General features: G+C 33.3%; 1 non-coding gene across 1 annotated transcript; it reads left to right on the plus strand.

The window, feature by feature from the left end:
- On the plus strand, window positions 1-4,171 carry LOC112004963 (uncharacterized). The gene is made up of 3 exons (XR_010631770.1): window positions 1-45; window positions 1,236-1,532; window positions 4,037-4,171. It is a non-coding gene; the product is annotated as an uncharacterized LOC112004963 (transcript).
- The last annotated feature ends 9,903 nt before the right edge of the window (window positions 4,172-14,074 follow it).

Consider the following 14,074-nt stretch of genomic DNA (forward strand, 5'->3'; position numbering starts at 1 on the left):
GAGTCNCCCTAGAGGGAGCAGCCAACGGAGGATGCTACAACTAAGGTACGTCGTCGTTTTCGTTTACCTTTACTCTCTTCACTTTCTAATTTCTAGGGTTTTACCTTTTTGGGTTTTCTAGCTCCTTGTCTCTCTCTCTCTCTCTCTCTCTCTCTCAATTCGATTTTTCTAGGTTTTTGTAACCTAATCTATCGCTATAAATACTTCCTTTTAGCTTAATTTTCTTTACCCTTTGTTTGGTTTCCGAGAAAAGGAGAGGGAAATTGAGAGAACCCGAAATTTTTTGGAATTTGATGACTTGAGAAAAAGAAAGTATGTCTTTGCGGTCTGAAATGTGTTATTTTTCCTGTATTTAATTGTTGAAGCTTCGTTGATTTGTTTTTGGCGTTGAAGCTTAGCTTAGGTTTTGTTTGATTTGACTGAAAAATTATCCCAAATTTTATTAATAGGGTTTCATCAACTGAAATGTATGATTTTTCATATATTTAATTGTTGAATCTTCAATTTTTTTTTTTTTTTTTTTTTTTTTGTTGGGCTTCGAAGCTTAGCTTAGGTTTTGTTTGGTGTGACTGAAAATTATCTAAAAAATGCCAATTTTATTTTAAAGCTTAGGGTTTTATTAACTTCAGAATGAAAATCTCTCTCTCAGTAATCCATGGATAACTCGTAAAATGGTAATTAGGAATAAAAAATAGTACTTGTCTGCTTTGTGGGGCTAAACTTTTTATTGGTTTTTATTTTAAGTCAAACTTAGAAAAAGTGGATGTTGTGGGTTTATGATTATTGAGTACTGTTTTTGACAATTTGTCTAAGCTTTGTGCCTTAATGTTAAAAATGATCTTGTAATGCTTTGTTATTTGATATTTACTGACAGCAGGGATTTGAATTGTCGTGATGACTTTTGTGGTTTAGCATTTTCTGTAACTAAAATGAGTTTGAAGTATTCAATAACATATATGTTGTCCAATTTGAATAGGGTTGAGGATAAGGTGATGCATTTTTAACTTACCAATAAAAAAATAAAAGGGATTGTTACATGTGGTAATTTTAGTAAATCATATTTAGCTGGACCAGTGAGCTCTAGCTCAACTGGAACCTCCTCTGTGTTCTATGGGGAAGGATTAGTGTGGGTTTAAAACCCATTGGGTGTGTGTGTGTAACTTACTAAGAAGAAAAAAGTACATTGTATTCAGATGGTCTTTAATTTCTGACTTGTCTTGTTGTTCCATGAGCAGATAAAATTCTTGTGCTTGCTATAGCGGTTGCATCTTTGGCCATTATATTATACTCTTTTTGAAGACAAACATGGCTGGGCTTTTATCTGGGGAGTCATCACATCATGGAACTTCTGATGGTGGGTCTTCAAGAAATTCTCAGGACAGGCAAGAGGAATCGGGTCGCTGGTATATGTCCAGAAAGGAAATAGAAGAAAATTCACCATCAAGAAGAGATGGGATTGACCTGAAGAAAGAGACATATTTACGCAAGTCGTACTGCACATTTTTGCAGGATTTGGGAATGAGGCTAAAAGTGTAAGTCCATAATTATCAACTATTTTCTGTCTTCTCACAAAATATTTTTCTAATACTATGCTACGCTTCTGGTTTCTTGTCAGTTTCAGTTCGATATGATTACAATCTGATGTTGATTTGAGTTTTTAGTTAAATTGCAAAAAGAAAAAGAAAATAAGAGTTGTTTACATGATGCATTGTTATTTTATTGGATATTTTGTTCCTGTTGAGTTGAAGGTCCATGATCTATCTATCTAAGTTGTCATTTACATTCTGTATGTATATAATTTAGTCATCTTATTGATTGAATAAATATTTTTAGAATCGCAAGCTGCCTCCTGATTAGAAAATTGATTTTTCTTATTTTCACGATGCTGGTTTTTCTCACTACATCTAAAACATTGTGAAAATCTATGGGATTCTAATGGAGTAGAGAAATTTATAAATAAACAATTGCTGGTCATAATGTGAAGAGGTAGATATTTGTACACATGGGAATCCAAGCTGCAAATGAGCATATTCTTTGATGGCTAATTGCATATGATATAGGCTTGTTGGGATGTTAGACAAATGTTGGTATTTTAACAATATGAGGGGCATTCTTACTAGTAAGTGGCATCTCTATGGATAAAATAGTCATCTTTCATCCAAGAAGTGCTTTGGTGCTTGTTCGAGATAATGATGTTTTGCTGCTATCTATTTGAAGAAGATTCATTTTGTTGTTTCACTCACCTGAAACTTTTTCTTTATTGGGTTAGGAAAGGTCAACTTTTTTTGACAAGCTTGTGTAACTCTTAGAAGAATGTGTGAGCTATTTGTTGTAAACGGTTGTGATGGAATAGGTTAATATTTGCTATTCCATAAAGCATCAAATAAATGAGGAATCTTTGTTGGTAAGTGTAGCCAACCAAATAATAGGCAACGGAGACAGTATAAACAATTGGTTAGCACTATGGGTTGTGCTTTATTAAAAAACTCTGTTTTTCTTTTGTTGTATCGTGATTTTAATTGGTAGAGGGTTATAACTTATAAGATTTCTTGTGGAGCTAAAGGGGATTAATTATGAACTCCTAGGGATTCTAGAAAGTTGGAAGGAGATCTCCATATGGTTTGAAGGCTTGTGTTTCTGAAAATGAATGGGTCAATTGAAAGAGGGTTTGTCTTGTAAAGGATGTGATATACTTTTTATTCACTATGTTCATTATAATTTTTTTTTTATAAGTAGTTCATCATAAACGAGTATAGGACCTGTTTCTGAATTAAATAAAAAAGAACTAGTATAGGACCTATAGGTGAAGTTTAACTGTGTTTAGTCTTTAAAACAAGCGCCCCCCCCCCCCCCCCCACCACACACACACACACACACACAAATGTGTTTTTTATTTTTGGTGACATGCAAACACAACCTCTTTTTTTTTTTTTTTTTTTTTTTTTTTTTTTTTATAGGTAATCAGAAAAATGTTATTAATGAGAAAAAACATGAAAAGTACAAGTTGTTCATGATGATGAACAACAAGAAAAAAAGAACAAACAGCACAGCAAAACAAGAAATCAGGAAACTAAGCTAAGGGAAAACATAAACTCAGAGAGAGAAGAACAATCAGTACCTCTTGTTTGCTTTGGAACATGTACCTTCATTGTGGCTTCTTTGTGAATTGTGATTCTTACACCTCGCAGTATTTGTGTCACCAACTGACCATAGCAGCTTATTCTTTGACCTCTATTTGCCAAACAAGAGAAATCAAATTTTTTCTTCTCAACGTTTACACAAAGCAACATTGTTTTCAGTGTGGCGGAGAGAGTTTAGTCTATAGTCCCCCCCCCCCCCCCCCACCCCAACCACTTTTTATGGACATTGGTGTGTGGAGTTTGTTTGGTCTTCTATGAGTTATGCTACGGAGGGTCCCTGATTTGTTTGCAGCTTGGAAGGTCACTTTGGTAGACATTGAAATATAGGTTTTTGGAGGGCTGTGCCGTGTTGCATTATGTGATCTCTTTGGCGTTTAATTACGTGGTGTCTTTGGCGTGAATGGAATGCAAGATGCTTTGAGGGAAGTGAGTGGTCTATTCTTGAGATTAAATCCCTCTTTTTTGATTGTTTACTGGATTAGAGTGTTGCTTTTAAATCTCTTCCTTGTTCTAATTTATTAGATATGCTTGAGCATTGTAATTTGAAAGATTATTGTACTGCTACCCGAGTACACCCCCCATTTTGATCAATAAATTTTCATTACTTTTTAAAAAAATGTTGAAGAAGATTGTTTAAAATAATTGTGGTATAAAAGTATAAAACCAGTGTGACATGTAGCAATAATGTTTTTGGACTCCTGTTACTCTCACATATGACTTATCTAGATTGTATCTATGGTTTACACCCATTTGCTTAGTCTCCAGGGGTAAAACCAGTGTGACATGTATTAATAGATTTGTCGGTATATTCTTTAACTATAAAACATATCTATTAGTAGGTTGTTCTCTAGGACGTGGTCTGAATTACATTTTGACTGAACTTGTTCTCAATGCAGGCCCCAGGTAACCATAGCCACAGCAATAATATTTTGTCATCGGTTTTTTCTTCGCCAATCACACGCCAAGAATGACAGAAGGGTAGGCTGTTTAATAACTCTTTCGAATAACTGTTCCGTTTGCAATTAACTCATCTAAACTTTTAATTTGTAGTGTATTGGTCTTTGTTTAATGGACAAAGTTTAGCTACAAAATCGATTGTAGCCTTAGGCTACAAACTCACTTAATATCTTTTTATTGGAGGTGAATTTTGATAAATCCACCATTGGATTGCATCTTTTTCTTATATTCTCCATGTTTACAAAATTTCAAAAAAATTAAAGATCAATAGCTATGTCATCAATAAATTTTTAAATTGCAAGTTTTTGTAACTTAAAATTATGCATAAAATATAAGATTATAGATTATATAGTAAATGATACCCGATTGACACAAAAATTTACATGTGCATTAAGAGCGTAAACAACATGTAATTCAACAGTTAGATTTTCAAAATATGCAGTAATATTTATTTTATTAAATGAGTTTGTAGCTTAAGGCTACAACCAATTTTGTAGCTAAACTTTGTCATTGTTTAATTTATTGCATGAGTGATGGATCACACAAGTGTTGATGACCTGTAGTGTTGTTTGGTGGTGTGAAATTCAAGTAACAGATTTACATTGGAAAGCATTTTAAAGATGTTGCATGTGAGAATTTCATTGTTATCTAGAACAAATGGAATGGATGCTACCTGTTAGGGTGTAGCCTAGTTGGTGGAGGCTTGGGGGTGAGCTATAGACCCAAACATCCTAGGTTTGATCCCCAACAGGAGTTCCCTTGGATAAATGGTTCTAGTGGGTGGGGTTGTGCATCCATGGTTTACCCCCTAGGGTTAGGTCCAGAAGGCTTTGTCTTGGTGAGGTTTTCATCATAATAAAAAGTGGAATGGATGCTTTGAAAAATATTTTTACGTATATTTGGCTATCAAAACTTATCCAACATTTTTTTTGATATACTTGGCCCATAAACCATTTTCTTTCCTTTTTGTTTTGTTTTGTTTTGTTTTGTTTTTTGAAAACATTTCATCCAATAAGGAAAGGGGTAAACACTAAATGATACTTGTTGAATGAAAAGTGAGTTAATTTTGAATCGTAAAAATGTGAGATTTTAAATAGGAAAAGTGTGATTAAATAATGGGAAAATTGGGTATTTCAAAGTTTCTTTATTGTGTGAAGTCTGTGTGTTGTGTTAATGAGTTTGTGCAAGTTTCTTGTATGAAGGACATTTGTGCTTTATCTGATGAAATGGTTTAAAAATGTGTAACGTATGTTCTTGGACATTGGTTTGGTTTTTGTATTGGATACATGGTGCAGTTTTATTTTCTTGTGTTTTTTTATTTTTTTATTGTGCTTTAGAGGATAAATTTGTCTTGTTTGTGTAATGGTGAGTGACTAGGAATAATTGGAAATTGCTTTTGGTTGCAATCCAATATGGTTTATCAAGTTATGAAGAATGATTTTGCCCATAATTGTTGATCCACAATAAGTCATAAAAAAAGAGTATTTTTCTTTAAAGTTAACAATTATTAGATTATGTTATGAAAATTATATAATTTTTAATGCTTTATATTCAATCTTATGTCAATCAGCTGTTGAAGTCTTGGAATTTGAATATATTATTATTGTCATACTTTCTTGCTTATGAAATATATTCTATTTTAAAGTTTTTTTTTTTCAAAAAAATTAATTATTGTTCAAACTTTTCCTATTGTTTATGCCAATTTAGGTAAAATAATTTCTTTAGGGAAAGGGTAAAGACCAAAAGCACATTGTATGAAATATTTTCCTAAATATTTACAAAAGAAAATTTGAAAGAATTTAAAAAATCAATCAAAGAAGTGAAATGGACACTGCCTAATGCAGTCATCCAATCATGCAATGATATGAAAGATAAAGTCTCATTCCAACTTTTAATATTCTCATGACAACCGACTGTCCCTTGCCTACTTTCAAGCAGGTCAGCATAATCTAAGAGACTAAATAGGGAAAAAAACACAAACAATCAAATGTCTTTTGTAATTGAGCAATATAGTAAAAGATGATCAATAGTCTCTAGAAATATTATAAAATGTTGTCCTAGTAAAATAAATAAATAAATTCTCAGGTACCTTATGTATCACCCTATATTTTTGAAGTCCTAAAGGCTATCTCAACAGGGAAGGGGTGTCCAATGGTATATTTCAATCTCTATGTCACTAGTCGAGGTAAGACCCACTATGCTCTCATGCAGCTCATGAAATGGCATGGCTCAGGATATGTGGTCCCATTGAGTAGTACATCCATTTTTCATGATCCAAGGAAGCATTGGTCACATTTGTGTAATGCCTCAGAAAGACTAATCCCATTACAATTGGGGCACCTTGCAAGCACTTACGTAGTCTAGTTCAACCTAGTTAACACTCAAAGTGGACTCAACACACTTCTCCAATCCCATCCACATAATTTGGGGTATCACAAGACCCTTATTAAATTTTGACATCCTCATCAAGTTCGATGTGCTGCAGTGCCCTTAGTTGGGTTGGCTTTGATATCATTTGTGACACAATGATCAAATGTGACTAATGCTTTACTAGTCATTGTGCCATGCCTCAGAAACAAGAATAACACCCTTTATAATCACTTGTTGTCGTGGGAAAAATTGAGGAATTTTTTTACATGTGGTTTTGGTGGGTTTGCTTTACGAGAATTTGTGGGTTTGAAGGTTTGGATTGTTGAATTAGGGGTGGGGTTTTGATCAATAAAAGGACTAGTCAAGTTACAATTGCGGTTCTTTGTAATCACTTGTTGAGGTAGGACCAATTGAGTTATTTGTGGTTGTGGTGGTTTCAAGGTGTTATGTGGTTGTGATTGATAAAAGAAATGGCTTGATTTGGAGGTGTTAAGAGTGGAAAAAGAGAGAATCATATGGTGTTTAGGGATTGTATGAACAATACTAGTGAATAGTACTGTAAGGAAAATGCCAATAACAAAGCCTTGAGTTCCAAAATTTTGGGGTTGGCTGTGGATCCTCATGAAATTAGTTAGGGCCAGCTACGTGTGTTCTTTTCCTCTGTTCTATTTTATCTAAAGTCATACTATAGTACGGCAAGGAAAACACCAATAACAAAGCCTTAAGTTCCAAGTTTTGGAGTTGGCTATGGATCCTCAACAAATTAGTTAGAGTCAGCCACCTATATTCTTTTCCTCCATTCTATTCTATTTAAAATCACACTCTTTGTTACTTTCTTAATTGACATGTCCTTTTTTATTAATTGTGTTAATTTTGGCCCTCTACCTTTTTTGTTCCCTCAACTTGGTTCAACTCACCCTCTTTTTTTTTTTTTTTTTTTTAATTAATTAATTTTTTTTTTATGAGGTCAAAAGAGACTGTAGCGTTTTGCCACATTTTTGGAGAACATATTGTTTATTAGTTCACTTGACCATAATTATATAAACACCTATAATTTAAGTCTCATTTTCCTGGCAACCTTGTTGAAATTGTTATATCCATGTGAGTAGTGCATTCCTTAATTTCTTTGTGTTCAACTCTTCTTCTATATATATGTTAATTGTTATTTTCTAGCAAGATTATCTTTTCCTGGTAGCTATATTTGACAACACAAATATAGAACATAAGACAGTTTGCTGCTTTCATCAGTGCCAGTGAGTACTTTAGAAAGGTCTTGGTATAAAAGACTTGGCCCAAGAGGGCTTGTAAAACAGGCTCTTAAGCGTTGATTGTGAATGACCACAAATGGGAAATCTGGGTTAGATCCCTTCGATTTCATGAATTGAAGTCAGCCATAAATGATTTGTCAATGCCTTGTTCTTCGAGGGTGCTTATTCTGTCTAGAGTAATGATTTGGGGATGTACATGGTGGAGCTTACTTGAACGAGGAGGAAAAGAATCATTGTTGGGAACTAGGGATTGGCTTGTTTGCAATTGAGCTAACCCTTTTAGGGTGAAGCATTGGAGCGAGGGCACTTTATATTATAAAAAGTAGTGTAGTTTTAACTATAAACTTTATACTATAACTTTGACATGACAAACTGTGAGTGGTTGTCTATCACTTACAGATGAGTCTATTATTTTTCGTCCACCACTCAGGCTTTGTTACATAACAGTTGTAGCAAAAAAAATTGTTAGGGTGAAGCATTGGAGTGAGTGAAATTTATAAAAAGTAGTGTAGTTCTAAAACCACACACAATTTTACAACTTTTTGCCACAACTTTGACGCGACAATTGTGAGTTGTTGTCTATCACTTATAAATGAGTTCACCATTTTTCTTTCACCACTCACACTCTACCATGTAGCAAAAAAATTGTGAGGGTGAAGCATTGGAGTGAGTGAATTTTATAAAAAGTAGCGTAGTTCTAAGACAACACCCAATTTTACAACTTTTTGCCACAATTTTGACGTAGCAGACTGTAAGTGTTGTCTATCACTTATAGATGAGTTCACCATTTTTCTTGTACTACTCACACTCTGCCACATAAAAGTTATAGCAAAAAAATTGAGATAAATTGTGCTAGATTTTCTCTAAAAAGTAGCATAGTTAAAGCTATTTTGGATCACTTGGGAGCCGAAAGGGAAAATGCTTGTTGGGCATAGAAATACTTTAGCTCAGGGTCACATGAAGGGCATTAGTGCATGAATTGAAAAGTGGGACAAGGTGGGGTGTAAATAGAGTGAGTGATGCCCGGCCATTTTTCCTCTCACTACAAGCGGCTAACCAGTTCAAACAAGTGCTCCAAGCCTTGGGACTATTTATTAGTAGAGGAGTCACGATTTTTTCTAGTCAAAATAAATTAATAAAGAGTTTGATCTTTGATATTGTTCCTTTTTTTTAAAGAGTTATTTTGTTATGTTATATTGCAACCAACTTTTATACTCACTAAAAGGACCCTTTTGAAGACATCCTTCTAACTTTATTCATGATATATATATAAAAAATTTATTTTTAAAAATTGATAGTTTAGGGAGGATATTTGAATCGTGAATATTTTCATTAGAAACATCACAATGTGTCAATTAAGTTATAAGACTTTTTGCTTATCACAATCATTTGGATAGTACTCTAAAAACTCAGTTCATAATCCAAACAATATGAGAATATTTTCCTTGTTAGCTTATACATGATTTTGCTTTCAACAATTTTGTTCAGTATCATGACTACTACTTTCTTGGACAAGTTACGTTTACTCTGATATTTTTTTTAACTTGAAAATTTTATCATACTTATTAAAAAATAATAATTTAATCAATTTCAACATTTTTAAGAAAATAGTTATATATTTATCTAATTAATAATTTAACATGAATTTATACTAACTAATAAAGAATTTAATTAAACTTGTCAATACTTAAACTAATATGATATTAGAAATAAAGAAATTTATTGTATAAAAACTATATGATAAAGGGCTTAATATAATCAATTTCAATCCAATTAAAAAAAATCTAAAATTTAAATTATGAGAGAGAGAGAGAGAGAGAGAGAGATCGTGCATACAGCTTGTTCAACCCCCCCCCCCCCCNCCACAGCAATAATATTTTGTCATCGGTTTTTTCTTCGCCAATCACACGCCAAGAATGACAGAAGGGTAGGCTGTTTAATAACTCTTTCGAATAACTGTTCCGTTTGCAATTAACTCATCTAAACTTTTAATTTGTAGTGTATTGGTCTTTGTTTAATGGACAAAGTTTAGCTACAAAATCGATTGTAGCCTTAGGCTACAAACTCACTTAATATCTTTTTATTGGAGGTGAATTTTGATAAATCCACCATTGGATTGCATCTTTTTCTTATATTCTCCATGTTTACAAAATTTCAAAAAAATTAAAGATCAATAGCTATGTCATCAATAAATTTTTAAATTGCAAGTTTTTGTAACTTAAAATTATGCATAAAATATAAGATTATAGATTATATAGTAAATGATACCCGATTGACACAAAAATTTACATGTGCATTAAGAGCGTAAACAACATGTAATTCAACAGTTAGATTTTCAAAATATGCAGTAATATTTATTTTATTAAATGAGTTTGTAGCTTAAGGCTACAACCAATTTTGTAGCTAAACTTTGTCATTGTTTAATTTATTGCATGAGTGATGGATCACACAAGTGTTGATGACCTGTAGTGTTGTTTGGTGGTGTGAAATTCAAGTAACAGATTTACATTGGAAAGCATTTTAAAGATGTTGCATGTGAGAATTTCATTGTTATCTAGAACAAATGGAATGGATGCTACCTGTTAGGGTGTAGCCTAGTTGGTGGAGGCTTGGGGGTGAGCTATAGACCCAAACATCCTAGGTTTGATCCCCAACAGGAGTTCCCTTGGATAAATGGTTCTAGTGGGTGGGGTTGTGCATCCATGGTTTACCCCCTAGGGTTAGGTCCAGAAGGCTTTGTCTTGGTGAGGTTTTCATCATAATAAAAAGTGGAATGGATGCTTTGAAAAATATTTTTACGTATATTTGGCTATCAAAACTTATCCAACATTTTTTTTGATATACTTGGCCCATAAACCATTTTCTTTCCTTTTTGTTTTGTTTTGTTTTGTTTTGTTTTTTGAAAACATTTCATCCAATAAGGAAAGGGGTAAACACTAAATGATACTTGTTGAATGAAAAGTGAGTTAATTTTGAATCGTAAAAATGTGAGATTTTAAATAGGAAAAGTGTGATTAAATAATGGGAAAATTGGGTATTTCAAAGTTTCTTTATTGTGTGAAGTCTGTGTGTTGTGTTAATGAGTTTGTGCAAGTTTCTTGTATGAAGGACATTTGTGCTTTATCTGATGAAATGGTTTAAAAATGTGTAACGTATGTTCGTGGACATTGGTTTGGTTTTTGTATTGGATACATGGTGCAGTTTTATTTTCTTGTGTTTTTTTATTTTTTTATTGTGCTTTAGAGGATAAATTTGTCTTGTTTGTGTAATGGTGAGTGACTAGGAATAATTGGAAATTGCTTTTGGTTGCAATCCAATATGGTTTATCAAGTTATGAAGAATGATTTTGCCCATAATTGTTGATCCACAATAAGTCATAAAAAAAGAGTATTTTTCTTTAAAGTTAACAATTATTAGATTATGTTATGAAAATTATATAATTTTTAATGCTTTATATTCAATCTTATGTCAATCAGCTGTTGAAGTCTTGGAATTTGAATATATTATTATTGTCATACTTTCTTGCTTATGAAATATATTCTATTTTAAAGTTTTTTTTTTTCAAAAAAATTAATTATTGTTCAAACTTTTCCTATTGTTTATGCCAATTTAGGTAAAATAATTTCTTTAGGGAAAGGGTAAAGACCAAAAGCACATTGTATGAAATATTTTCCTAAATATTTACAAAAGAAAATTTGAAAGAATTTAAAAAATCAATCAAAGAAGTGAAATGGACACTGCCTAATGCAGTCATCCAATCATGCAATGATATGAAAGATAAAGTCTCATTCCAACTTTTAATATTCTCATGACAACCGACTGTCCCTTGCCTACTTTCAAGCAGGTCAGCATAATCTAAGAGACTAAATAGGGAAAAAAACACAAACAATCAAATGTCTTTTGTAATTGAGCAATATAGTAAAAGATGATCAATAGTCTCTAGAAATATTATAAAATGTTGTCCTAGTAAAATAAATAAATAAATTCTCAGGTACCTTATGTATCACCCTATATTTTTGAAGTCCTAAAGGCTATCTCAACAGGGAAGGGGTGTCCAATGGTATATTTCAATCTCTATGTCACTAGTCGAGGTAAGACCCACTATGCTCTCATGCAGCTCATGAAATGGCATGGCTCAGGATATGTGGTCCCATTGAGTAGTACATCCATTTTTCATGATCCAAGGAAGCATTGGTCACATTTGTGTAATGCCTCAGAAAGACTAATCCCATTACAATTGGGGCACCTTGCAAGCACTTACGTAGTCTAGTTCAACCTAGTTAACACTCAAAGTGGACTCAACACACTTCTCCAATCCCATCCACATAATTTGGGGTATCACAAGACCCTTATTAAATTTTGACATCCTCATCAAGTTCGATGTGCTGCAGTGCCCTTAGTTGGGTTGGCTTTGATATCATTTGTGACACAATGATCAAATGTGACTAATGCTTTACTAGTCATTGTGCCATGCCTCAGAAACAAGAATAACACCCTTTATAATCACTTGTTGTCGTGGGAAAAATTGAGGAATTTTTTTACATGTGGTTTTGGTGGGTTTGCTTTACGAGAATTTGTGGGTTTGAAGGTTTGGATTGTTGAATTAGGGGTGGGGTTTTGATCAATAAAAGGACTAGTCAAGTTACAATTGCGGTTCTTTGTAATCACTTGTTGAGGTAGGACCAATTGAGTTATTTGTGGTTGTGGTGGTTTCAAGGTGTTATGTGGTTGTGATTGATAAAAGAAATGGCTTGATTTGGAGGTGTTAAGAGTGGAAAAAGAGAGAATCATATGGTGTTTAGGGATTGTATGAACAATACTAGTGAATAGTACTGTAAGGAAAATGCCAATAACAAAGCCTTGAGTTCCAAAATTTTGGGGTTGGCTGTGGATCCTCATGAAATTAGTTAGGGCCAGCTACGTGTGTTCTTTTCCTCTGTTCTATTTTATCTAAAGTCATACTATAGTACGGCAAGGAAAACACCAATAACAAAGCCTTAAGTTCCAAGTTTTGGAGTTGGCTATGGATCCTCAACAAATTAGTTAGAGTCAGCCACCTATATTCTTTTCCTCCATTCTATTCTATTTAAAATCACACTCTTTGTTACTTTCTTAATTGACATGTCCTTTTTTATTAATTGTGTTAATTTTGGCCCTCTACCTTTTTTGTTCCCTCAACTTGGTTCAACTCACCCTCTTTTTTTTTTTTTTTTTTTTAATTAATTAATTTTTTTTTTATGAGGTCAAACCTACCAAGGTAAGTTCCTTTGGGCCCACCCTTGGGAGTAAATGACAAATACACGACCCTACCCGCTAGAACCGTGGTAATCCTAGTGGGGATTGAACTTAGGATGCCTGAATCTACAGCTCATCCCAAGCCTCCAACTACTAGACTGCACCTTGACTGGTAATTCACTCTTTCTTGCCACATGAAAAAGATTGGGTGAAAAGAACACACAAAGGAGAATGGCAAATATGCCTCAATATGCAACACACTCAATATTTTTATTAATCAATTCCATCTTGTTTGAGTTTAATAAAACACTTATATAGACCATTTTATCAAAACTCAAACACGTATATTGACCATTTTATCAACTTCTAGAAGTAGGATAAAAAAGGAAGAACTTGGACTGTGACTAGCAAACCAAACCCTATTTGAATTGAATCAAGGTCTGCACATAAAGGCCTATAAAATAAGTAAGAGTTACTTTTCATATAAGTAAACCCGTGGCCCATACCCAACAATTGTAGAATTACTAAAATACCCTTGACTCTAATGACCAAATAAAATATAAAAACCTAATTAAGTACTATGGACATTTATTCTTGGCTTCGCCTTCACCTTAGGCTTTCAAAGAGGAAATTGATTCTGTAACCATCCTATCACTTGTATAACCCAATTTGACATAGTAAACAGCTGCCCCCTCCCTCCCCGAAATTGTTTCTTTTTTTTTTTTTTTAAGAGCGAGGGGCTATTAATAGAATTTAAGGTGAGGTTTTTTGTAAGAAACCTAGTTGACCTACAGGTTAGTTTGAGGCCTAACAACGTTATATCTGTCAACTAGTTGTCCCTTTAGGGTAGTTGAAGGGACGTCCTTCAAAGCAACAACCTCAATATGTAGAGGGATGGGACAGGTCATTGAGATTGGTAATTGAAACTTGAGACTAGTCATGATAATCAAGATCAGTACTTGAGATCAATCGTGGTCCTTGATAAATTTTGTATTTTCTTTGAATTGTAAAGTTGACTTCATAATACCACTTTTAAGAAAATATAAAACCACGATTGATTTGTTTTGAGAGTTGAGACCTTATTTAAAAAATGCACATTTTTTT

Source organism: Quercus suber, unplaced genomic scaffold (assembly GCF_002906115.3).
Source record: "Quercus suber isolate HL8 unplaced genomic scaffold, Cork oak 2.0 scaffold_242, whole genome shotgun sequence".
Lineage (NCBI taxonomy): Eukaryota > Viridiplantae > Streptophyta > Magnoliopsida > Fagales > Fagaceae > Quercus > Quercus suber.